The 23249-nt window shown below is 39.7% G+C and overlaps 1 protein-coding gene and 1 non-coding gene across 2 annotated transcripts in view; both read right to left on the bottom strand.

Annotated features, from left to right (window-relative positions):
- Positions 1 to 23249, bottom strand: part of LOC133547110 (zinc finger protein OZF-like) — a 116176-nt gene that overhangs the window by 10926 nt on the left and 82001 nt on the right. The window lies entirely within an intron of this gene.
- Positions 11613 to 11685, bottom strand: trnak-uuu (transfer RNA lysine (anticodon UUU)). Its single transcript has one exon. It is a non-coding gene; the product is annotated as a tRNA-Lys (tRNA).

The following is a 23249-nucleotide window of genomic DNA, read 5'->3' as shown; positions in this document are numbered from 1 at the left end:
TGAGGAGTGTATTTTATATGTTCTCTGTGAGAATTATATTGACTTATTTAATACTTTAACTGTTTTTTGTTGTATATTACAGTCACGCTTAACATCATTAAATATTTGTTACTAGAAAGAAACGAACGTCTCGAAATTTAAGTGTGGAATAAGTCACATGGTATAATAATAATAATAATACATTTTATTTGGTATAACGCTTTTCAGTGTACTCAAAGATGCTTTACAGGGTGAAAAAAAATATTATTGTTATTGTGATGACAGTGTAATATAATGTATTATTGCAGTGGTCTGCTTTATATTGGTGTCAACTTTATTAGCAATAAATACAAATGATGTTTGCACGCACTTCTATTCCCTTGATAACATCCATCCATCCATTTTTCTACCGCTTGTCCCTATTTGGTGTTGCGGGGGGGTGTTGGAGCCTATCTCAGCTGCATTGGGTGGACATATCATGGAAATTAAATCAACTGATGTTTGTTATTACGAATACACTATTTGCACAATTGTAAGTGATTAATGCTTATTCAGTCGGACTAAAATAAATATTTAATTAAATAAATGTTAAATATTAAAAATAGCTTTAATATACTGCACACAAAATGAATTTGCATCAATATTTTGTATGTAGTCGAAACATGAGGTACCCAAATATTCTAAATATTTGTTTACATTTATGAATTTGTATATATATATATATATATATATATATATATATATATATATATATATGTGTATATGTATATATTTATATATATACTCACTGGCACTTGTTCCACGTGCTTCACTGCACTTCTGTTTGTTTTCTGTTGGGTTAAAAATGTTGCTTTCGCAGAAGAAAGTTAAAGTAGCAATGATTGTCACACACACACTAGGTGTGGTGAAATGTGTCCTCTGCATTCGACCCATCCCCTTGATCACCCCCTGAGAGGTGAGGGGAGCAGTGGGCAGCAGCGGTGCCGCGCCCGGGAATCATTTATGGTGATTTAACCCCCAATTCCAACCCTTGATGCTGAGTGCCAAGCAGGGAGGTAATGGAGAACAAGGAGAGGATATTGTGTGTAAAAATAAAGCCAACCGACCACAGCTCTGTAGTCCTGGTCACCGTTGACGTGAGGTGGGACTATTTTGGAGGTGCACGTCAAGGTTGGCTGGTAGGTTGGTAGTGGGAGGAGCCAGTTGGCGTCACTTGATGCTGCAGCACAATGACACTTTTATACGTGCAGACTGACTTCATGCAGTCATGACGGTATTAAAATCCCAGCAGGAGGTTTTCTATAAGTTGTTACTTTTTAATCAATAATTAATGTAAATGCAGAAAATAGGATCAATGACACAATTCATAATAATCAATAACTGATGATTATTCCACGTGTAGAAGAACATCACCACAAAGTGGTGTCAGTCCACTTGGAAAATATTATATTTGATAGACTAAAAAATATTTGACACATCTGAGCTGAAGTTTGTTTGTGTTGTCTTGCGGACGTCCAACAGATGAACGCTCGTCAAGAAGAACGTCCCCTTCAGCAGCAGGAGGATCCACAGCCCCCCCACATTAAAGAGGAAGAGGAGGAAGTGTGGATCAGTCAGGAGGGAGAGTGTCCTGTAGGGCAGGAGGAGGCTGATGTCAGCAAGTTTCCACTGACTGTTGTCTCTGTGAAGACTGAAGAGCATGAAGACAAACCACCTGAGTCCTCACAGCTTCATCACAGTCCAAGTAAGCACAACATCCACATATCATCTAATACAATGTTTGTGACACATGTTCATCCGGGGGACACATTTATCACTAAAGATGGAGATATGTTTGCTTTTTAACACCACCATTTAAAAATGAATGCTCATCAATCATCAACAGTGTAATTGCTGGGGTGTAACCATGTGACCTAGAGGCCGTCCTCCTTACCTCACGTGGTCAAATGAAGGCAAACATTCAATATGGCTACTGTTTATTTACCTTTAGCAGCACATATGTCAGCATATTTCAAAGGTTTAGTGGTGAAGATAAGAGCTGTATACCAAGTACCATTTTTTTTTTAGTACTGGTTCCGAAAGGTCTACTGAAAGCCACTACTAGCGACCACGCAGTCTGATAGTTTATATATCAATGATGAAATATTAACATTGCAACACATGCCAATACGGCCGCTTTAGTTTACTAAATTGCAATTTTAAATTTCCAGGGAGTTTCGTCTTAAAAACGTTGTGTAATGATGACGTCTACGCAAGACGTCACGGGTTTATAGGAAGTATGAGCGCTGCACACACACACAGCTAAAAGTCGTCTGCTTTAACGGCATAATTACACAGTATTTTGGAGATCTGTGTTGCTGAATCTTTTGCAATTTGTTCAATTAATATTGCAGAAGTCAAAGTAGAAAGATGGAGTTGGGAAGCTTTACCCTTTAGCCACACAAACACATGGTGATTCCTTGTTTAAAATTCCCGGAGATCAAACTTTCCTATGCATCAGAGCGCGGTCAAGCAAACATGAATCACGACGGAATGTCAACCAGCAGGTTTCGGTGACAAAATTGTGGTTAAAACGTCGCTTCCTTACCGGAGAAAAGCTGAACTTGTGCCGTCCATAAAGCTGCCGTCAACTCCTCTGAGACACTGGCGTCAAGACACCCGTGGAGACACACCTCCGACTATCAGGTACTATTTAACTCACTAAAACACTACCAACACAATAGAAAGATAAGGGATTTCCCAGAATTATCTTAGTAAATATGTCTAAAAACATCAAAATCCGTCCCAATGCAATTGCGTTTTTTTTTTTTTCTAGTCCGTCGCTATCAATATCCTCAAACACGAATCTTTCATCCGCGCTCAAATTAATGGGGAAATTGTCGTTTTCTCGGTCCGAATAGCACTTTTTGTTGGAGGCTCCCATTAAAAACAATGTGAATATGTGAGGAGCCATCACACGGGTGACGTCATCTTCTACAACTTCCTGTAAAGGCAGGGCTTTTCTGTTAGCGACCAAAAGTTGCGAACTTTATCGTGGATGTTCTCTACTAAATCCTTTCAGCAAAAATATGGCAATATCGTGAATGATCAAGTATGACACATAGAATGGACCTGCTATCCCCGTTTAAATAAAATCTCATTTCTGTACGCCTTTAAATCTAATCGTTTGAATTTAGAGGACAACTGCACTTTTTGGGGGAATTTTTTCTATCCTTCACAATCATTATGAAAGACATGACAATTGATATATATATTTTTAAATCACATTGTAACTCATAAATGTAAATAAAAGTCCACTTGCAATGGAGCCAATGAGAGGTCCTCTATAACCATCCAAAAAGCACCAACAATACTCCATTTGCATTTTGTGGCTTGAATACCAACCAAGTATTAGTGATGTTGTTATTATAAGTGGCCTCTCACCTGGGTAGTAGAAGGATGAGGACGTACTCTGACAAGTTGATTCCCTTTGACAGCCAATTTAGGCCCGAAAAGAGGCTTGGCTTCACTCCCCATACCGTGCGACGATTATGAGTCTGTCCTCATCCAAACGAGAATATAACAAGATTCTATCAGTCTGCGTCATAGTGACAGCAGACATTGTACAGTAAGTGATGTTGTATTATGTTTGTTGGCTCTCAGGAAGTCTGCAGTGTGTAATATTCAGTGATGTTGAAAAAAAAGCACATGTAGTGATGCTTTTTTGAAAGTGATGCGCTAATAAGCAAAAATACATAAATATTCCATCTTTTTAAAAAAGTACCTATTACTAAATGACATATATACCTACTGCATGTACATAAAACCTTAATGGAAGTGTTTGGATGCTTTTTAAGTTATTTTTAGGCAGAATAGTGCGACTCTAGTAGCCTCTATTGTAAACAGATTTTGATCGCATTTATTACTATTTAGAATGCATAAAAAAGAAAAATATGTGTTCTTGATAGGCAAAATAAATTACAAAAGTGCGGTTTCCTTTTAAATGAAGTGAAGTATATTTATTTAGCGCATTACTCTAGTGACTCAGAGCGCTTTACATAGTGAAACCCATGATCTAAGTTACATTTAAACCAGTGTGGGAGCAGGTGGGTAAAGTACCTTGCTCAAGGACACAACGGCAGTGAGTAGAATCGAACTTGAAACTGTCGAGTTGCCTTAGAATGTATTAAATTCAATCAAAATCTCGTAAAAATCATAAACACATCCTAGAAATGTCTCAATAATTCCATGAAGAATATTTTTATTTAGGAACTTTGTAATGTGATGTGTTTCTATCTACACTTCTGTTAAAATGTAATAATCACTTAGTCTTCTCTTTTGTTCAAATGTAATAATCACTGTTTTTGTTGTTTGATACTTTAGTTTTGGCTGATACTACAAATGTTGGTATCGATCCAGTACCAAATAGTTTCAGGGGCAGTATGGGTCATACCAATGCGGATTCTGGTATTTAAAGTCATCAGGATAATTGAATGATTACATTTTTGTTGGCAATCATAATCAGACAAAAACACAGGATGCTGGTGTTAGAATATCAATTGAATATTTAAATATGGCTCTGAATTAAATCATTAGGTTTATGCCCTTAAAGTCTTCCTTTTTACTGAGTTTGTAAACAATAACAAACTCAACAAAATATATATATATATATATATATATATATATATATATATATGTGTATATATATATATATATATATATATATATATATATATATATATATATATATATATATAATACAAAATATCGATCAAACTTCTGTAATTACCCTATATTGGTATTATGCTTGGTAATGTTATCGTGAATTTTTGTATGGATCAGTCCACATCTGTTTAAATTTAAGAGCTTTAGCAGGGTTTCTGTGCGTCATTAAAAAGCATTAAAAATCATTGAACGGACTTTGCCTAAATAAAGGCCTTAAATGGTGTTAAAAAGCATTAAAAACGAATTCCAGAGGCATTAAAATATTCACACAATCGTAGGCCGGGACCGATATAAATGAAAATAAACCTAATAACTTAATTATTGCCGTCATCAATATATTGCTATATCCAAGTGTTTCCTTCTTGGTCTGTGGATTTTAAACTGGACTAAGAGGTCTCACTTTGTTTATCCCACAGTAGACTTACATGAACAAAGTGGGCCTCTTGTCAGTCATTCACAATCTTTGTTTCGACTACTTGCAATTCTCCTCCACATGATTTCCTGTGTGCAGTTGTGTTAGCGACACTCACTTTCATGTTGGAGATGGAAATAGTCATTTTAATACAACGCTGTAGTACAGACCTCCGTATAGCTGCCCAGGATATGCCTGTTTTATGATTCTTTAATTTTGGGCCTTTTAGAATCAGAATGTTTTCATCCCTTTGTGTCAATTAAGTGAAATTAGGTCTGACAACCTTTTGACAAGTTGACTTCATGTCCATTAGGACTTTTCAAAGTGTAAAATACCATCCGCCTTAAACAGAATGTTATACTTTGAAAGTAAACTGGATCATTTATTTTGTGTTCATACATGACTTCCTGTCCCACACGAGCAGATTTTAGCTCAATTGAACCACTTTGTTGTGTCGACCACTAAATATAGAAGCCAGGTGGTGGAAACTGACACATTGACTTGAAAACAAAAAACGGAACAAGTTTGTCGCTATGGGGGCGCCGTTCCACATCCAATGGAAATCCCCGGTTTCACATACAAACGTTGCTTGGCGAGATCAATGACGAAACATTACTTCAGGTTCAAGGCATGAAGCAAAAGGAAATACACTTTCAACCCACAGTACTCGCAGTGAGCAAACTCGACCACAAGATGGCATCATAGCTGAGACAACAATACAGAATACAGATTTACACTGTAAACAACCTCATCTTTTCTCCAAGTTTATACATCAGTAACTGACATTAACATCACAGGGGGCGCTGGAGCCTATCCCAGCTGCACTCAGGGAGATTGGTATATATGGCAATATAGATTTTAGGCCATATTGCCCACCCCTCGTAAAAAGTGGTCTTCTATTCCTGTGAATAATGTTGTAAAGAGCAATGTGTTTGTTTTCAGGCCAATTAATATAATCACTTGTTATTTTAAGTACATGTAAACTTACTGAATGCCTCATGTGACTGAGCAAATCTGGACATTTCTCAAGCATGTTTGTCATTGTGTGTCCTGCAGACGTCTGTGGAGAACAACGTCTGCCTGAAAAAAGGAGAGTAGCTTCAGGATGGTGAAGGAGGATCCTTCAAAGAGGAAGACCAGGCGCCACGGACCCTCTGGCGTCTCCTTTTCCTCTTTGACACAGACCCTTCCCTGTAAAAAGGAAGAGGAAGACTCACTGACGCCCCACATTAAAGAGGAAGAGGAGGAACACAGCATCACTCAAGAGGGAGATCATCTTGAAGGACTGGAGGAGTTCCCAGTGACTGGTGTCCCTGTGAAGAGTGAAGATGATGAGGTGAAAGGTGAAAGTGAGGAGAGGGGAGGGGGGGAGCCTCCAAGCAGCAGCTCAACACAACACATGACAACAGAAGCTGATGGAGACCACTGTGGAGGATCACAAGCAGACAAGCTCTTAGCTCCACTATCAGATAGTGAGGACACAACGTCACACTCTCCTGACACTGATGATGAAGACTCTAAAGATGATAAGACATGTCACACTGACAACACTCACTTCACATCTTCTCACTCTCACAAAACTTTTAAATACCATTGTAGTCTGAAAAGACACATGAGAACACACACTGGAGAAAAACCTTTTACTTGTTCAATCCGTAGTAAAGGTTTTGTAAAAAGTAGCTATTTGAAAGTACACATGAGAACACACACTGGCGAAAAACCTTTTTCCTGTTCAATCTGCAGTAAAGGTTTTGTACAAAGTAACAGTTTGAAAGTACACACATGAGAACACACACTGGTGAAAAATCACATTCTTGTTCAATCTGCAACAGAAGCTTTTGTGACCGATCAAACCTTTTAGCACACATGAGAAGACACCCAGGAGAGAAAGTGTTGAGTTGCAGTGTGTGTGGTGAAAGATTGTCTTCTAAGTAGCAGTGTAAGAAACACAAGTGTGCTGGTGAGAACAGCAGCAGCAAATGAAACTGCAGGATTTGAAATAAACTGTCCAGACTTTCATTTTGACTTTCTAACAACTTTATGATTCATTTGTTGGGTCTCTATAATCTATTTTATTCATTATCGTTATTACTCTGTATTATGATGGTTGTGTTGTGATTGTTTTATATGTATGTCCCCAGACCTTTATGCAGTATACAAGTGAGAGAAAATAGCAGATTTTTTTTTTTTGTTTTTGTGAAAGGATTTTGTTTTTACAAACTTACATTTCTGGATACATCAAATAAATCCAGTATTGTGTTCTAAACATTTTTTTATGTATTTTTTTCTTTTTTCAACATCCCCAAAACAACATCAATATCAGTCAAAGTTTGGAGTGTCGGACAAAAGCCAATATTGTACATCATCCCACAGAGATTTACTTTGCATACATTCTTAAAATAAACTGTTTATTGTGTTTCTCAGTCACAGATCGAACAAGTGTTGTATCCAATTGCAAAATAACATCTATAATATAATTTTAAGTGCTCAATTCCATGCTTTTTTTAAATTTAGATTAACTCTTTTATCTCAGAAAGAATGGAAACTTTTAAGTATTTTTTTGTTTCAGAGAAAATAAGAAGAAGAAGAAATAGAAAACAATTAAAAAAGATGCAGTAACTAGAATATTTCAAATAAAAGCCTATTTAAATTTTGTAATATTTCTTATTTGCAGGTCATACTTAATTAAATCTTGAAATATTAAAATAGTTTTATCAGTCAATAAGTGCATCAGTGACCAAATGCCTTTTTCAAACCATTGCTGTTCAAAGATGGATTTGTTTCTCATTTTAATATAAGAACAATTCCATAGTGGAGTATTGTGTGTGATGAAGTTGTGTTTGTAAATTAGTTTCCAGTACAACAACACTTGCTGGTAGGGATGGGTACTGTTCACTTCTAATTCCATGTTTTATGTGTTATATATGTCAATATATTGTGTGTTTGTATTTTGCCAACATGGTAGAATCACATGATAGGCAGGTTGTATCATGTTTTTCTGTCACCTTGAGGAAATGGCATAAAGAGGAAGATGACAATATAATGTCACTTGGACAATGATGTACAGAACAGAGGAGATTTAGTTCATTTTTATTTTTGGTTTCAGGCAATTATTTTGTATTATTATTTTTTCACAAAACCTCTCCATTATCCAGCTATGGATTTCTGGTAGCTGCTTAAAAGGAGATGGAAGGGGATAGTGAGCTGATGTATGAGGAAGGTATGGACATGGATAGGACTAGAGGGGAGAGAAGGTCATGAAGGTAAGTCGAGTGCTAAAAGAGTAGAAAAGAGGAAAAAGATTATAGTGGTGTCAGGTTCAAACACTGATGCGTCTATTAAACAGACGAGAAGGAAGAAATCATGCACAGACAGAGTTACATTTTGCTCAATTGAGGAGAGATGTGGGGGCTTCACGGTGGCAGAGGGGTTAGTGCGTCTGCCTCACAATACGAAGGTCCTGCAGTCCTGGGTTCAAATCCAGGCTCGGGATCTTTCTGTGTGGAGTTTGCATGTTCTCCCCGTGACTGCGTGGGTTCCCTCCGGGTACTCCGGCTTCCTCCCACTTCCAAAGACATGCACCTGGGGATAGGTTGATTGGCAACACTAAATGGTCCCTAGTGTGTGAATGTGAGTGTGAATGTTGTCTGTCTATCTGTGTTGGCCCTGTGATGAGGTGGCGACTTGTCCAGGGTGTACCCTGCCTTCCGCCCGATTGTAGCTGAGATAGGCGCCAGCGCCCCCCGTGACCCCAAAAGGGAATAAGCGGTAGAAAATGGATGGATGGAGGAGAGATGTGTTTTGGGCTGTACTCTAGTTACAGATCCAAACTACGTTCTAAAAGTCCAGCCCACGTGCTGCCTCTATTTATTTGGGAGGTCCCTGGTTACATCACCGAGGCTGTCGCTGAGGGAAGGGGGTCATCTTCACAGCTCCAGCTAGACACAATATATAATTATACATAAATGCAAATGTGCTGACACTCGTGATATCACCTTGTCTCTGTTCTGTCTACGTCACGGTACTCGATGTTCGGTCTTGGCAGTCAGCAGGCCGGTTCTGGAAACAAACACTAATAAGAGACTTGCTTGCAATCTTGTGGATTGCCAGCTTTGCACAGACAAAGAAAAAATAATTTCAGCACACTTGATAATAACCATAGCAACAGCCTTTAAGCATAAGAGTTGTGTGATAATATACCGTAGTTCCTTGAATAGGCGCCGGGGCGCTAATTAATTTAAAACCTCTTCTCACTCCTGCGCTTAATCAAGGCATGTGGTAAAAGTAAGCAGGAGCTAATCATTTTAAAACCTCTTCTCACCCGTGCGCTTACCAGTGGCATGCAGTAAAAATCTGACTGTGATTAAAAAATAAATAAATAAAAATGTATTCTGTGGCCGCGGCCCGGTGGTTGGGGACCACTGCTCTACAAGGTTTCTCATTGTCATCCCATTGGGTTGAGTTTTTTCTTGCCCTGATGTGGGATCTGAGCCCAGGATGTCATTGTGGCTTGTGCAGCCCTTTGAGACACTTGTGATTTAAGGCTATAGAAGTCAACTTTGATTGATTAATTGCTTGATAATAATGTGACTCAAAAATCAGAATTAGTATTGTTTGATCCTAACCTTCGATAGCTCAGTTGGTAGAGCGGAGGACTGTAGTTGCTCATGCTGAAATCCTTAGGTCGCTGGTTCAAATCCGACTCGACGGATTACCCGATACGCTTCTTTTTTTTAAATTAAATCAAGTTAAACAACACAAGATACACTTACAATTAGTGCACCAACCCAAAAACTGTCCCTCACTCATTCATACATTACATTTCTGTGTGACGTGGTTCAAATAAGAATCCAAATAATGTCTTACATCCTGAGGATGTAAACTGTGTGTTGTTTTGGCGTAAGATATTTACGAAACACAACCTGTCCTACAGTAAGATGTTTCTTTCTGTAGGGATAGTGATGCAATGGATTATGTGTCTCACTACGGACTAGAAGATTCTAGGTTCAACTCCTGGCCAGCGTGCTGTTGTTTGTTAACTGAACTGAAACAATATTCTGTGCGATTTTTGGGGGGAGTTTACTTTGCTTTGGCTTTTCTAAATCTACAAACTGAAAAATGTGTTTTTTTTCTCTTTATTATTGTGAATGTATAACTGGTAGTTGTATCTGTTCTTATACTCGGGGCATTCAATCAGAATAAAGTGGGTGAGGAAAAAAGTGAGCACAACAATATAAATGTGACTATTTTACATCTTAGCAGTTGTTCTTTACACCACAATGGAGTAAAACCTAAATATTTCCCCAGAACATCAAGTATTAGCACACTGATTGAGATTCTCTTCCATGATGTCGTTCAAACAGAATGTGGCTTGAGCAGATGGTTTAACATTAGACATCAGGAGAGCAAACACATTATCAATCAAGATGAGTAGGAACAGCCGTGATGGTATAGTGGTTAGTACTCTGTGTTGTGGTCACAGCAACCCTGGTTCAATTCCGGGTCATGACGCTTAAACTGCTTTTCTTTTCAGCATTTTTCATCTATACTTGAAGACTTATTTATTAGCCTGCTAAGAACTTTTGAAAATTTCTGAAAAATCTGCCAAATGTTTGCAGTAATCATAACATTCTCGGTAGTAAAACATTCTTCAGAAGCATTTTGGTACATTTTTTAGAGGCCCTGAAATGCTCAGTCATGGAGCGTAAGACATTCTTTTTGAGCTTCCGGGATTCAAGTACCTGTTCTGCTGACCAATACTAGACTTTGAGACCCCTTGGAAAGACCTCCTTCCACCCCTCAAAAGTCACCAATAGGGCAGACCTTGGTTACATTTGAATATGTAAACCCAAAGCACTCGTATAGATGAAATAGCTCAGTTGGGAGAGAGTCAGACTGAAGATCTGAAGGTCCCTGGATCGATCCTGAGTTTCAGCGTAAATATGTGTGCTTCTAAAATGGTAGCTATTGTTAATAAGCCTTCTGTGGCTCTTACAATACTGAAATGGTCTCCCTGGCCTGCCAGCCTTGCTGGTGGAGTCCTAGTATCAGTTGTTACAAACATTTCCTCCATTTGTAATTTGGACAAGCGTTACGTGGTTTAACGGTCTTTAACTGAGCCTTCCATCGGGCTGTTTCAAACACAAATTTCTTTCCTTAGGGGTTTGTCTTGGACTGTATAACTTGAAAGTGAGAGTAATAAAGCTGAGCTCAGTGTGAGGTGAAGGTGCATCTAACACACCTACAGCAAAATATTAACCACAACTTTTTCATACAGATACACTGTCTAACAATTTGTGTTTTAGGTATTGCGGTTAAACCTTCAGATGATCACATTAACGCTCTCCCACCTGAACTAAAGTGGATGTGAGGGATGTTTTTGAATTTCAGTTTTTCAAATTAAATAGAGAAAAAACAATAATTTTTGAAAACTATTTAAATTAAAAATAGATTCGAAGGACTGCTGCAGGGGGGCAAAGGGACATTTTTTGAGAAATGTATGGAGGTCAGCATCAGCCACTTGAACAGGGACTTGAACCCTGGACCCTCAGATTAAAAGTCTGATGCTCTGCCGACTGAGCTACCCAGGACCTTGTCAACACTGATTTGTCCAATATCTGAGATAACATCCATATTGGCAATCTCAGGTGAAAGTGAATTAGTCAGCATGTTCAGTGACAAGCTGGGAACTGTCAAAGTTCAAGCTCCCCAAGTGCTTGAACCCAAAGCTCATTTTTGACAGATAGGCCAGTTTTACATCCTCATCAACAAAAAAGGTTTTGACCAAAAAAGAAGCTCCTCTCCCGAAGTTGCCAACTCTGAGCTGGATGCTCCCCAAAATATTGCCAGAAGCATTTTGTTTTAATTTTTAGTGGAGGTTAGCTGCAACAGGTAGAGCTGGTGAAGGCCCAGGCTGCAACAAATAGAAGGTCACTAGATTTTAAAGTCCAACATAAGCAGTCAGTAAAGCCCTGTTTTGGTAGTAAGCCTCATGTAAACTGTGTGTTCCTTTGGCCTAAGATGTTTACAATATACAACCTGTGTTAGAGTAAAACATTTCTTCACATAGGGCTAGTGGTGCAATGGATAACGTGTCTGACTACGGATTAGAAGATTCATGGTTCAACTCCTGGCTAGCTCATTGGTTTTTGTTAATTGAACTGAAACAAAATTCAGTGCTGTTTCTTTGAGAGTGTTTTTCTCCATTTAAAATAAATATCTACTAACTGGAACATTTTGTCTTGTTATCATTGTGAATAGATAACGGGAAGTTGTATCTGTTGGTATACTCGGGACATTCAATCAGAATAAAGTGGGTGAGGAAAAAGGTGAAACAATACAAATCTTACCTGAGCACGCCTTCCTCTTGTTAGAGTAAAACATGTTGGGGCTTGGTCACTAGCATTCAAACTAGATGTGACTATTCTGTCTATGAACATGAACAGGGAAGCAAACACATTATCATTCAGGATGGTTTGTTACAGCCGTGATGGTATAGTGGTTAGTACTCTGTGTTGTGGCTGTAGTAACCCTGGTTTGACTCCGGCTCATGGCACCATACCCTTCCTGTTTTTTTTGGATGTGTGGAGAGACGGAGCAGAGGAGCCAACAGCAGGGTCGGACAAATGTCGGTCCTACCCGCAATGGCGGCCAGGAGGCGGGGCGTGCGGCGGAGAGAGGAGGCGGGACGCACTCAGAGCGACGCCCCCAGCCAGCCAAGTCAGGTGCGTTCACCACACACCTGCGCTCAATCTGCTCATCTATTGTTGCAGCACAAAAGAGGGGAAGGAGGAACGAGCGAGGAGTAGGCGAGGACACCACGGCAAACAGAAAACGAGCACGACGATCAAGGACGAGAGAGTGAGATGACGACCCCCGCAACGGACGCAAACGCCGGATGCCGAAAGGCGTGCGGCGGCGGCAAGCAGGAAGAGCCCGCGCGCTGAAAAGTGACGCGATCGGATGGCCAGAAGAAGACTGCTTTATTGAAATAATAAACAGTCAAACCTGCTATGATGCGTCTTGTGTCCAGTGTCACGGCAACCCACACGGTGACGGTGGCAGGATCACTTTTGAAAAAAGAGGTATTGAACAAGATGTGAAACCAACCAGGTACTCTGGCGAAATTAAAAATATCTATTTGATGTCATTACAGTATTGTCCTTGATGCATCATTTAATATGACTGATGTGTGCTTTGTGCTGTTACTTTATCACTTGGTAATACTGCATTATAAACTCATGGATCATATCAGTACAATGTTTAACTTCATTACTTAATCCATCCATCCATCTTCTTCAGCTTATCCGAGGTCAGCTCGCGGGGGCAGCAGCCTAAGCAGGGAAGCCCAGACTTCCCTCTCCCCAGTCACTTTGTCCAGCTCTTCCCGGGGAAACCCAAGGTGTTCCCAGGCCAGCCGGGAGACATAATCTTCCCAACGTGTCCTGGGTCTTCCCCGTGGCCTCCTACCGGTTGGACGTGCCCTAAATCCTGACCAGATGCCCGAACCACCTCATCTGGCTCCTCTCCATGTGGACGAGCAGCGGCTTTACTTTGAGGTCCCCCCGGATGACAGAGCTTCTCACCCTATCTCTAAGGGAGAGACCCACCACCCAGGCGGAGGAAACTCTTTTGTGCCGCTTGTACCCGTGATCTTGTCCTTTCGGTCATAACCCAAAGCTCATCACCATAGGTGAGGATGGGAATGTAGATCGACCGGTAAATTGAGAGGTTTACCTTTCGGCTCAGCTCCTTCTTCATCGATACAGCGTCCACATTACGATCCGCCTGTCGATCTCACCATCCACTCTTCCCTCACCCGGGAACAAGACTCCGAGGTACTTGAACTCCTCCACTTGGGGCAGGGTCTCCTCCCCAACCCGCAGATGGCACTCCACCCTTTTCCGGGCAAGAACCATGGACTCACACTTGGAGGTGCTGAGTCTCATCCCAGTCGCTTCACATTCGGCTGCGAACCGATCCAGTGAGAGCTGAAGATCCTGGCCAGATGAAGCCATCAGGACCACATCATCTGCAAAAAGCAGGAACCTAATCCTGCAGTCACCAAACCCGATCCCCTTAACGCCTTGACTGCGCCTCGAAATTCTGTCCATAAAAGTTATGGACTTGAATCCTGGAAGTCAGAATGAAAGTCTGATGTTCTTATAACAGAGCACTTCAGGGTTTCTTCACAACACGTAAAAATAAATAAAAATGAAGCAAGATGCTTCTGGCAACATTTTACTTGCATATTTGACCCCGTTCTTGGAAATACTGGTAGATTTGATTGACATGTGTTGCTTTCTTGACACAGAGCCAGTTCAAAGCAATGTTCTCAAATGTTTAGCAGGGTTAAGGTCCAGTCTCTGGAACGGACATTCCAGAAACCTGCCTGAAACCCTTTGAAAACAGTTTTTATGTGTGTTTAATATTGTTGTCTTGTTGGAAAAGCTGCTTGTGTACAAAGATCAGCCTTTTCACTCTTGATTGGAGGTGAGGCAAAGTCTCATCTGACCTGTAAACTTTTCTCCCAAAACTGCTTTGGGTTCGAGCACTTGGCGGGCTTGAGGTTTGACAGTTTCCACTCTGTCACTAAACATCCATCCATCCATTTTCTACTGTTTATCCCTTAAAACCGGACAATTCAAGGCATGAGCTGACTACAGCAGTGATGAACAAACAATATGAAAGTAGGTTTGAGGTTCTAGGTCACATGACTAAAGCTACTGACAATTGAAATGTTCTTAGTGAGCTAATGACAAGTACTTTATTGACGGTCCCTTAAAGTAAAGCACTTGTCAGCAGGGACTGACAGACGTGGCATGAGTTTTCAAACAGTCAGCCTGGCTGGATGTTGAATGTCTGTTGAATATCCAACTTGGAACTCATTTGACCTCTGTTTGGCATTTGGAGGTCACTCCAGCAGCACTGAGAGCAGTCTGAGTCAAACTACCTTGAGATAAATGTTGCAATTGTCAATGCCAACAAAGAAATGGACTCAAAAAAACGCTATAAAAGTTATGGTAGCTTGATGCTAATATACATTGGCTTTGCTATTGACATGCTACTGATTAGCATTAGCAATTTCTCATGATGTTAACACCCACCAAATGAGTTAATTAAAACTATAACTAAGATAAATGTTAGAATCAGACAGCTGGTGCATAATAAATTCAATATTTACAGTATTAACACTTTTTTGGGCGCAACAAAACACATTATGAATTTACACTACAGCCATCTAGCGTACTGGACTTGCAAATGTAAATAAAGCTACATGTAAATGATGATATGAAAACAAAAAAACAAAAAACAAAGGGTAACGAAAGGACCGCAGTTATCAATAATAATCTTATTTTTAAACGTTGCAATATAAATTTATCGCAAACAATCAAAATTATTAACACACACAAAAGTACCAAAAAGTCGTACTGTTGAGGACTGGTATTGATTTGGAGGTAGTGGAATTTGTTCCGAATCGGTTGAAAAGTGAACAGTACCCATCCCTACCAGCAAGTGTTGTTGTACTGGAAACTAATTTACAAACACAACTTCATCACACACAATACTCCACTATGGAATTGTTCTTATATTAAAATGAGAAACAAATCCATCTTTGAACAGCAATGGTTTGAAAAAGGCATTTGGTCACTGATGCACTTATTGACTGATAAAAATAGTTTATTATTTGAAGATTTCATTAAGTACGACCTGGAACAAGAAAAAAACTCATAACTTAACATTTTCCATTCTTTCTAAGGCAAAATAAATAATTCAAGAAAAAAACGACGGAATTGACCACTTAAAGTAATATTTTGGATGTTGTTTTGCAATTGAAGACAACACTTGTTCGATCTGTGATAGGGAAACACAATAAACTGTTTTTTTTAAGAATGTATGCAAAGTAAATCTCTGTGGGATGATGTACAATATTGGCTTTTGTCTGACACTCCAAACTTTGACTGATATTGATGTTGTTTTGGGGATGTTAAAAAAGAAAATAAAAAACATTAAAACAAATGTTTAAAACACAATATATATAATACACAAATGTAAGTTTGTAAAAACAAAACCATCCTTTCACAAAAAAAAAAAAAATGCCATTTTCTCTCACTTTTATACTGCATAAAGGTCTGGGGACATACATATAAAACAATCACAACACAATCATCATATTACAAAAGAGAGTAGTAAAGATGATTAATAAAAATGGATTATAGAGACCCAACAAATGATTCATAAAGTCACACATTTTAAAATTGTATAAAAGACAACTGTTTAAATGATGTATAAAGTAAATAATAATATGCTTCCTGAAGTGGTCCAGAAGATGTTTCAGATGTGAACCAGTACATATGTATATCATATAAAGGTGATAATCTATGGGGTTATTAACAATTACTAATACAACATTTCATATAATTAAGTCTAAAATTGTATGATGAATATACAGGATATATATATATATATATATATATATATATATGTGTGTGTGTGTGTGTGTGTGTGTGTATACATACACACAAAATGTTTATTGCATGTAAAATGTGTATTGTACTGTTTACTCAGCTTTTTACTCAAATTGTTCTGTCCATTTTTTAATAAAAGTACACAATGTTGCATATTAATGTATGTGCTTGACTGAAGAAAGGATTAATATAAAATATCTAATCTATAAATGTGGAAGCATTTTAAAAAGATTGTTAGACAAACAACAATGTCACACATGTTATATGTGCTGATGTTGTTAGAAAGTCAAAATGAAAGTCTGGACAGTTTATTTCAAATCCTGCAGTTTCATTTGCTGCTGCTGTTCTCACCAGCACACTTGTGTTTCTTACACTGGTACTTAGAAGACAATCTTTCACCACACACACTGCAACTCAACACTTTCTCTCCTGGGTGTCTTCTCATGTGTGCTACAAGGGTTGATTGTCAACAAAAGCTTCTGTTGCAGACTGAACAGGAATGTCATTTTTCACCAGTGTGTGTTCTCTTGTGTACTTTCAAACACCAGTTTTCTGTAAAACCTTTATCACAGATTGAACAGGAAAAAGGTTTTTCACCAGTGTGTGTTCTGTCGTGCAGTTTTAAATGATGACTTTGTGTAAAACCTTTACCACAGACTGAACAGGAAAACGGTTTTTCACCAGTGTGTGTTCTCATGTGCACTTTTAACCATCGACTTTCTGTAAAATCTTTACCACAGATTGAACAGACAAAAGGTTTTTCACCAGTGTGTGTTCTCATGTGTGCTTTTAAAAGGGGACTTTGTACAAAATCTTTACCACATTCTGAGCAAGAAAAAGGTTTTTCACCAGTGTGTGTTCTCATGTGTCTTTTCAAATTTTGACTTTCTGTAAAACCTTTACCACAGGTTGAGCAGGTAAAAGGTTTTTCACCAGTGTGTGTTCTCATGTGTCTTTTCAAATTTTGACTTTCTGTAAAACCTTTACCACAGGTTGAACAGGAAAAAGGTTTTTTACCAGTGTGTGTTCTCATGTGTACTTTCAAATTGTGACTTTCTACAAAACCTTTGACACAGGTTAAACAGACAAAATGTTTTTTACCACTGTGTATTCTCATGTGCACTTTCAAACTCCAACTTTGTGTAAAACCATTACCACATATTGAACGGATAAAAGGTTTTTCTCCAGTGTGTCTGCTCATGTGTGTTTTCAGACGACATGTGTGTTTTCAGACGACAACCTCTATAAATGGGTTGTACTTGTATCGCGCTTTTCTACTTTCAAGGTACTCTTTGACACTACTTCCACATTTACCCATTCACACACTGATGGAGGGAGCTGCCATGCAAGGTGCTAACCAGCACCCATCAGGAGCAAGGGTGAAGTGTCTTGCTCAGGACACAATGGACGTGACGAGGTTAGTACTAGGTGGGGATTGAACCAGGGACCCTCGAGTTGCGCACGGCCACTCTCCCACTGCGCCACGCCGTCCCTATTATTACATCATTCCCAGTACTATGTTCTCAAATAAAGTAACCAGATATTAACAGTAAATAAACAAGTACATTAATAATAATTGTTTCGACAAAATAATACAATTAGAAATGACACAATATGTTACTGCATATGTCAGCTGCCAAATTAAGAGCTTTTGTAAACAGTTTTGAAATTCTTCTGTCATCAATCATATACCAAATGATGTATCGTGACATATATTGTTATTAGGATATAGATTTGAGGTCATATCACTCATACCAAACATTGGTTTGCCGAGTCATTTTGTTTGGCCCACCAAATATATTTATTTTTTTATAATCTTCAGATGTGTGTGTATTAAGGGTGTAACGGTACGTGTATTTGTATTGAACCGTTTCGGTACGGGGGTTTGGGTTCGGTTCGGTGGTGTATCGAACAAGTTTCCACACGGACATATTAAGTAGTGCACCACACGTTGTGTCAACAATGCACACTGAGGCACAACACACAGCATGCTAGCAATGACCGGGCTACTACAAAGAGTAAAAGCCAGAGCTGGAAGACCCTCCTGCATCGTTAAGATCTCCCGTTTGGGAACACTTCGGCTTTGCAGTGCGATACAACAATGGATAACATCGCTTCAACGAAGAGAAAGACGAACAAACACAGCTCCCACTGCATTCAAGCAGCTTCTACTCGGCAACTCAGGCAGGGCTAAAGCAATAACAAATGCTGTTGGTGTTTTTACAGCAGCAGATTTAAGACCATATTGCATTAAAAACTAGATTTTGACCCACTTCTATGGTGGAAATACAATGAGCCCATATATCCTCTTACTGCCAAGTTAGCCAGACACTACCTCACCATACCTGCTACCTCCGTGCCCAGCGAAAGGGTATTTTTCACAGCTGGGGACAGTGTAACTGCAAGCAGGTCTGCTCTTTCTGCAGACAAGGTGGTTAAACTAATTTTTCTGGCAGAAAACATGAAAATTGAGTGAAAGTCATCAGGGTTATAGGGTGGGGAGGGGGAAGAAAAGTTAATCTGAGGCTGAGTTGACTTGAAACTGTTTAATGTTGCACTTTTTGTATGTAGAAGGAAAGTTTTGTCATTTTATTTAATCCGAGCTACAACTTGAAGCAGTTTTATGTTGCACTTTATACGTTAAAATGTTGCATTTTATAAGTAGAAAGGTTTTGTTAAGAAACCAATTCAGAGCCTTATCTTATTTTGTTTTTAATTATATATATATATATATATATATATATATATATATATATATGTATATATATATATATATATATATATATATATATATATGTATATATATATATATATATATATATATATATATATATATATATATATATATATATGTCCAGAGTCGGGACCTGGGGTGGACCGCTCGCCTGTGCAACGGTTGGGGACATCTCTGCGTTGCTGACCTGTCTGCGCTCGGGATGGTCTCCAGCTGGCCCCACTATGGACTGGACTCTCACTATTATGTTAGAAACTGGCTGGCCTGGGAACGCCTCGGGATCCCCTAGAAAGAGCTGTATGACGTGGCTGGGGAAAGGAAAGGCTGGGCTTCCCTACTTAGGCTGCTGGCCCCGCGACCCGACCTCAGATAAGCAGAAGAAGATAGATGATTGGATGTGTAACACAACTTGATGTTTCTTGAAAACACTGTCCAGTAGTTGATGTTGTCGCTCCTTCTCCTCTTTTGTTGGACAAAGTTCCTCCTCTTATTATGTTATCGTTTTTTTTTTTTTTTTTCTAAAATCACAAATATTTCTTCAACGGCAGCAGTTAGTCGCTGATTCAGCAACACTCACATCATTTGTAATGTAGACATGTTCACACAATAAAAACACTTTACACTTACATTGGATCTCTGCTTTGATGTGTCGATCACTTCCGCCTCTCTTTGTTAGCAGCTAACAAGCTAAGCTAACCAGCAGGCTAGGCTAGCACGTCAAAGTGCACTCAGACTAATGTATCCGCATACAAACAATTAATAAGGACGTTTACTCTGTTAAACGACACACATGTGCACATGTACGTTGTAATTAAAACCTGTAACCATAATAACCAAAACAACGTATTCTCCGCCAGACGCTATCTTGTTTTGTTCTACCTCCTGTGTGACGTCATTGAGGTGTTCTCAACCGCGGAACAAATGTTGGCCAAATACGTGTTTCACTGGGACAATAGTGAGTGGTGCACACTTCCTTCAAACACGTGTTTCACTGGGACAATAGTGAGTGGTGCACACTTCCTTCAAACACGTGTTTCACTGGGACAATAGTGAGTGGTGCACACTTCCTTCAAACACGTGTTTCACTGGGACACTAGTGAGTGGTACACACTTCCTTCAAACACGTGTTTCACTGGGACAATAGTGAGTGGTGCACACTTCCTTCAAACACGTGTTTCACTGGGACACTAGTGAGTGGTACACACTTCCTTCAAACACGTGTTTCACTGGGACAATAGTGAGTGTTGCACACTTCCTTCAAACACGTGTTTCACTGGGACAATAGTGAGTGGTGCACACTTTCTTCAAACACGTGTTTCACTGGGACACTAGTGAGTGGTGCACACTTCCTTCAAACACGTGTTTCACTGGGACAATAGTGAGTGGCGCACACTTCCTTCAAACACGTGTTTCACTGGGACAATAGTGAGTGGCGCACACTTCCTTCAAACACGTGTTTCACTGGGACAATAGTGAGTGGTGCACACTTCCTTCAAACACGTGTTTCACTGGGACAATAGTGAGTGGTGCACACTTCCTTCAAACACGTGTTTCACTGGGACACTAGTGAGTGGTGCACACTTCCTTCAAACACGTGTTTCACTGGGACAATAGTGAGTGGTGCACACTTCCTTCAAACACGTGTTTCACTGGGACACTAGTGAGTGGTGCACACTTCCTTCAAACACGTGTTTCACTGGGACAATAGTGAGTGGTACACACTTCCTTCAAACACGTGTTTCACTGGGACAATAGTGAGTGTTGCACACTTCCTTCAAACACGTGTTGCACTGGGACAATAGTGAGTGGTGCACACTTCCTTCAAACACGTGTTTCACTGGGACACTAGTGAGTGGTACACACTTCCTTCAAACACGTGTTTCACTGGGACAATAGTGAGTGGTGCACACTTCCTTCAAACACGTGTTTCACTGGGACAATAGTGAGTGGTACACACTTCCTTCAAACACGTGTTTCACTGGGACACTAGTGAGTGGTACACACTTCCTTCAAACACGTGTTTCACTGGGACAATAGTGAGTGTTGCACACTTCCTTCAAACACGTGTTTCACTGGGACAATAGTGAGTGGTGCACACTTCCTTCAAACACGTGTTTCACTGGGACACTAGTAAGTGGTACACACTTCCTTCAAACACGTGTTTCACTGGGACAATAGTGAGTGGTGCACACTTCCTTCAAACACGTGTTTCACTGGGACAATAGTGAGTGTTGCACACTTCCTTCAAACATGTGTTTCACTGGGACAATAGTGAGTGGTGCACACTTCCTTCAAACACGTGTTTCACTGGGACAATAGTGAGTGGCGCACACTTCCTTCAAACACGTGTTTCACTGGGACAATAGTGAGTGGCGCACACTTCCTTCAAACACGTGTTTCACTGGGACAATAGTGAGTGGTGCACACTTCCTTCAAACACGTGTTTCACTGGGACAATAGTGAGTGGTGCACACTTCCTTCAAACACGTGTTTCACTGGGACAATAGTGAGTGGTGCACACTTCCTTCAAACACGTGTTTCACTGGGACAATAGTGAGTGGTGCACACTTCCTTCAAACACGTGTTTCACTGGGACAATAGTGAGTGGTGCACACTTCCTTCAAACACGTGTTTCACTGGGACAATAGTGAGTGGTGCACACTTCCTTCAAACACGTGTTTCACTGGGACAATAGTGAGTGGTGCACACTTCCTTCAAACACGTGTTTCACTGGGACAATAGTGAGTGGTGCACACTTCCTTCGCCCGGCCACAGAAGACAAAAAAGAGTTGCTGTTGTAACAATAGGAAGAATATATTCCACTCCTCTCTTGTACACGCGGCTTATGAGGTAATATACATGATATATTTTCATATTATTTATCTTATTTACCTCATATGTTGTTCGAAGCTAACGTGCTAGCGTTAGCCCGCTAGCAGGCCTTTGTAGCAAATGCGAGCGTTTTTTTTTTGAGGAGTGTATTTTATATGTTCTATGTAAGAATTATATTGACTTATTTAATACTTTTAACAGTATTTTTGTTGTATATTACAGTCACGCTTAACATCATTAAATATTTGTTACTAGAAAGAAACGAACGTCTCGAAATTTAAGTCTGGAATAAGTCACATGGTATAATAATAATAATAATACATTTTATTTGGTATAGCGCTTTTCAGTGCACTCAAAGATGCTTTACAGGATGAACAAAAAATATTATTGTTATTGTAATGACAGTGTAATATAATGTATTATTGCAGTGGTCTGCTTTATGTTGGTGACAACTTTATTAGCAATAAATACAAATGATGTTTGCACGCACTTCTATTATCTTGATAACATCCATCCTGTGACGCTTGTGTGGCATTGTAATGCCGGATTGGTTCTTCCGGGGATGCGTCGAAGCGATGAACACAACAAGGTAAGTTATAAATGGATTTATTAAATAAACAAATGGCTTAGCGTAAAAGCTAGCGAGAATATACATACAAAGATGAAGGTCGAGAGTCGTCACTGTTGCGCGTGGGCAAATTAGGATCCGAGAATGAGTGAACAGAAAAGGTGAGCTTAAATAGGAGGGTGATAATTATTAGCAGGTGTGCGGGGCGAAACTAACAGGTGGACTGATGTGTAACCATAGTGATGGACAAAAACAGGAAATAAACGGGTCAGACAGAATGAAAAAACAAACACGTGAAGATCTGAGCAGCAGATCGCAACAGTATTCCCCCCCAACAAAAGACAGATACCAGATGTCTTAAAAAACAAACAAAAACTTGAACCCCCTCCCCAAAACCAGAAAGTTCACAAACGAAGGGAGGGCGGAGGGAGGCCACGGTGGAGGGTCGCCAGATCGCATGTCCCCGAATCCACCGAGGACACATCATGTGGCGGCGGCGGGTGGAACGCTGCTGCCGAAAAAGTTTTGGCGGGCGACCTCGAAAAGGCCACA

Source organism: Nerophis ophidion, unplaced genomic scaffold, assembly GCF_033978795.1.
Source record: "Nerophis ophidion isolate RoL-2023_Sa unplaced genomic scaffold, RoL_Noph_v1.0 HiC_scaffold_62, whole genome shotgun sequence".
Lineage (NCBI taxonomy): Eukaryota > Metazoa > Chordata > Actinopteri > Syngnathiformes > Syngnathidae > Nerophis > Nerophis ophidion.
The sequence above is the reverse complement of the archived record's forward strand: the minus strand, read 5'-3'. Positions and strand labels throughout refer to the sequence as shown.